Source organism: Penaeus monodon, chromosome 12 (genome assembly GCF_015228065.2).
Source record: "Penaeus monodon isolate SGIC_2016 chromosome 12, NSTDA_Pmon_1, whole genome shotgun sequence".
Taxonomy (NCBI): Eukaryota; Metazoa; Arthropoda; class Malacostraca; order Decapoda; family Penaeidae; genus Penaeus; species Penaeus monodon.
This window is the reverse complement of record NC_051397.1, coordinates 1,273,224-1,278,429: the sequence shown is the minus strand read 5'-3', so window position 1 is coordinate 1,278,429 and position 5,206 is coordinate 1,273,224.

Below are 5,206 nucleotides of genomic sequence, written 5' to 3'. Positions count from 1 at the left end.
GAATACTTGTGTAATGTCGTTGGTCATCACGCCAAGCCGGAGTTGGAGGATTGTGCGTGTGCCTGTGTGTGTGTGTGCTTGTGTGTGTGTGTGTGTGTGTGTGTGTGCTTGTGTTGTGTGTGCCTGTGTGTGTGCTTGTGTGTATGTGTGCTTGTGTGTGTGCGTGTGCTTGTGTGTATGTGTGCTTGTGTGTATGTGTGCTTTGTGTGTGTGCTTGTGTGTGTGTATGTGTGCTTGTGTGTGTGTGTGTGCTTGTGTCTGTGTCTGTGTCTGTGTGTGTGTGTGTGTTTTCGTGTGCGTGTAGGTGAGTGAATTCGCGTGCGTGCGTGAGTTGAGAGCACAATCAACATTTCTGACAGGGGAATGTTTTTCTTCAATAACTTGATTGATTCACTCTTTCAGACTGATTGCTCGAATAATTTTCAAGAGGATTGCGTGGCCGGGTTCATGTTATTGTTTTTTTTTTTTGTAGAGTTATACGGATCCCGGGCAAGGGGAATGATTTGTTAATGATTAATGATATTATAGAATAATACGGAAGGATCTATTAAAAAAACGCCTTTTTAAAATTGCAAATGATAACATAACATAAATGAATAATATTGCGCCAGACTTTAATTATACTTCACATGTTAAAGCGATCAGTATCAAAATATTTTGCTTGCGTGATATAAATCTGGGCTGTATTTGGCAACTATCGAGTAAAGCTGACGAGAGACCTTCGATAATGCATAAATGCAAGAGATTTTTTCCTTCAATATATCACGTAGCAGGGTCGCACTTGCGAAATCATGGGACTTCAAGGGAAAAAGTATATAGAGAATGGAAATAAAGTCTGGATAGGTAAAAAAAAAATTCCGCAAATTTTATCTTTTCGAGAAATATCGTAACAGGGGAGGGAAAGAGGGAGGGAGGGAGGGAAGGAGGGAGGGAAGGAGGGAAACAGGGAGGGAATGAGGGAAGGAGGGAGGGAAAGAGGGAAGGAAAGAGGGAAAGGGAAGGGAAGGGAAGGGAAGGGAGGAAGGAAGAAAGATAGGAGGAGAGGAAGGAGATAGACAGAAAGAAAGAAGGAAGGAAGGAAGGCAGAAAAAAGCAGGAAGGAGGGAGAAAGAAAGATCGAAAGAAAGAAAGAAAGAAAGAGATTGAGGGGGAATGGGAAGACGGATGAATGGAGATAGAAAGCCTGAAAGAAAGGAAGTGGAGGGAGAAGAGACAATCAGTCAGACAGACTCTGTGTGTGTGTGTGTGTGTCAGCGTCCCAGAACACCACGAGGGGAAACGCCAGGAGGCGAGGCAGGGCACGAAATAAACACAAAATGACAGTCTTTCCTTTATTGACACAAGTTATTTACCCGTACACTTTTCTATAGGCACAATACAGGGGGGAAACCAGCATGTCACACTGCACGATACAGCTTATAACAGGGCAACACAAAGTTTATCAGGTCACAAGGGCACACACGAGGTCTTCACAGGAGCAGCACACAACTGCGTCTCCTGGCTTGTTCCTCCGCTCACAGCCAGTTGCGTAATGTTTGCCCAGGTCCCTTCATGTTAACACATGCCCAGGTCATCCTTTTCATGTTAACACATGGTTCGCATAGAGACAAAGACCCACTGGCGTAGCAATAGCAAAGATACCCACAGATAGTTAAAGACTACATCAAACCCAACACAACAGAAAAAAATCTAGGGGTACACGTACACAGAGGCATGGCATTTGAGACACACATCTACAGAAAAGTAATGGACACTCTGATATACTTAAATCACATCAAAAGTAAAATTCCCACAGAAACAAGAATTGCTGTTATACAAACACTAGCACTTGGTATCATTATTTACTGTCTAAACATCTGGGGCTCCACAAACAAAACATAAATACAAAGGACACAAATACGACAGAACTTTGCAGAAGAGTAGCACTGGGAAATGTAAATAAATATGACACACCACATATAAACAAACTAAAATGGCTAAAAGTACAACAGATATACAACTATGGTACACGTATTCTAATCCGAGGACTGGCGATCTGGAAGCAACTACCAGAAAATATTAGAAATATCTCTCCAACCAAAGACATTTAAAACAAAAGTGAAAGAACAACTACTGAAATATCAATGACACCAGGCGTTCAAACATCAAGCCAAGCACGATATTTCCGTTTTTTTGTGATATTAAGGTTCTGTATAATCTTTTTAAACAAGCATTATATAATATATACGTATATAACATCTTATTGCATAATGTAAACATCATATATGTAAATAGAATACCCATTGTAATTAATGGAATAAAGTGTTCGAATTTGAATTTGATACTGACATTAACCCATCGTCTACATAAAAATTATCTCTGACAAATCTTTTTCATATTGATCTGCTACCATCTTTAATGCAAAATTTGCAACACTAGGAGATGAAGTAGCTCCAAATTCATTCAAATACTGAATATTGCTCATCGCTGTCCTGCATGTCTCCAAGAAATCAGAAAACTTCACCACAGCTGTCCATCATTCAGTGTAATCCTTGGCCACTCATGTATTTTTCATTTCATATGCACTAGTAATTACAAAGGCACTACCAATTTTTTTTTTTAATAGCTTTCTAGCTTTACTGTAAGGTTCAGTGGTTTCACTTATAACTTCTTTTGCTTCTCCATCTGTATACTTGCTTAAATGATAATTCTTTCAGCTGCCACTTTAGTTTTTGACTCAGTTAAAGTCTCAAATGACTTAACCACATAGAATACTGACGTATGGCACCTTTGAAGGCTTCTGGTTCAGGCCTAGGAAGCGAGTTACTAATATGCCTAGCACAAAGAATTTCAGCCAATTGTTGAATTGTATCCTTTTCTTGTTTTCCCTGAACAAGAAATGTTATCTGCTTGATTAGCTAACTCTTTAGCCTTTGGAAAAAATGAATTAGCCTTAGGATTCAGATTACTCACATATTCATCGTCAAGGTTTATCTCTCTCAAATCTTCTTTCTAAGACCCACTCTTACTAGTTTGTGATGCATCATATTCTTCATTTGATTTAACTTTACTCTCAAATGGGACTCCACATACCTTCTTGTATAATCTTGCTTATTCTCAAAATTTACTACATCTGTGGTAAGAAAGCTTATAATCAACCGCTGATTCCTCTAGTTTTACATCTTGAAATTCATTTTTGGACTTCATCATTTCTAAATCTAACATTGTTAACTTCTCAGTTAATTCTTTCTTACTTTTTGTCTACTTTTAATACTACCTGCATTTCCTCACATTTAATATAATGATCTGAAAAATTGTTAGAAGGCTCCAGAACTTCATTTCATATCATATGCATTCTGTACAGCTTCAAAATGGTTACTAGCGAAGTCCTAGCTTCCTTAATGTTATTAAATTCTAGATTGTCTAATCTACTGTTTACATCAATGTAAACTCTCTTCCAAGCAGATTTTGCAAAATTGTCCTAAAGACACCAACTTCATATTCATAACCTTTTTGAGTCTTAGTTCTAGATCTTACACTAGGTATTTCATCCTGAATAACATTCTCATGCAACTCTAAACCTTCAGGGGTTTTCAACTTCAAACAGTGTGACTCATAATGAATACAGTGACTAAACAAAACAGCAATTATGAATATCCAAGTACTGCAACACACACCAGTTAACCTACATAAACAATTACCCTGTCTGCAATTACCTTATTTTAAACTACAAATCAATAGTGGGAATGTAAATGACCTTCCAGTGAATATCCGTTGTCCTCTTGCTGTGCTTGTCACTTCTGGTCCCTGTTGTTGGGGAGAATTAACTGCTCTACTGGTGCTGCAGCAAATAAGAACTGTATTTGATAGAAGCTATAACCTTGCTATGTACCTGACGTGTAGTACTACGTTCTTAGGATGACACCTTTGTTTTCATACTTCTTGGATGGAATTTGACAAAGCTTGTAATTTATTGTTGATGGATTCTCACTAACAAAGTGTTGAGGTTTACTAGGCTGGAGTTTTCTTGTAGGGTTTAAAAGGCTGGAGTTATGCTGTCATGGTGTTTTACTTGGATGGAATTCTATAGGGTGGGGTTTTACTGGGATGGAGTTTTACTAGGGTGCGGCCTCACATTTTTTGTTGGAATTTGATTACTGAATGAATACTTAAATGGATTCTGGAGAAAAACAATTCTTGCTGCTTCCTTTATTCTCCATTACTGATGAAATACAATCTCTACATGTTCATCCATTACGTACACATAACTGCAAACAAAACAATGTGAAACGTAACAACTGGGGCCGCATGGTCATATATATTATCAAACTAGCAATAATTCACACTTAATTCAAATGAAGCACATCTTTGAATGGTAACAAACTTATAAAATAGAAATTATAATAATAGGATAAATAAACTAATACAAAGGATGTAATTTACCTCCAAACTCCTACAATAGGGCCTGGTGCTGTTTAGGTGACCACAGCTGCCATTCCAGTACCATCTATCTCTTCAACTTTGAAATATAATCCTTTAAAACATTTTCATTTGCCCTTTCTTTCTTAACAGGGCTGCCAAACTTACACCATTTGCAGCATCATAACAGCAAAAAAAAAAAAGTATTTCTAAGTCAATTGTGTCCCTGTGGATCCAGAACACCAAGAAACTGGGTCCACCAGAGACAAGACCAAAGGTGAGTGACCTACATACACAGGGGAGGAAGATCATGTAAATATCATTCAAGAACTATAAATCAATGTGCTATATGAAAGACAAATAGGAAGCTTGCAATGAAGTGCATGGATATTATGAGCTTATGAACTTATGAAAACCATTTGATATCTCAGTGGCTACACAGCTGACTGGGTTTGAGAAGAGTGTGTGGATGGTAGCTAGTTGCCATGTCCCCTTACCGTTATTTTCTTGCTTATTTAATTGTTTTTGAAACAGGCCATAACTGCTTCCAAGGATGAAGATCCCTTTTGTTCTGCTGGCAACAGACTGTCAGAAACCATTGGGCTATTTGAGTGGATTCACAACAATGGAGTCGGGGAGGTGATGGACGTCGGGCCCGGAATATATTTGAGGTATGCCTACGTGGATATTCTAGCCAAAGTGTTTCAACCGTCAGTGAGGGCCATAGTGTTCCCTGATTCGGAACCATTTTACCGCTTCCAGGATAACAGCCCCATCCATATAGTCAGTGTTGTGAAGGCGTGGTTTC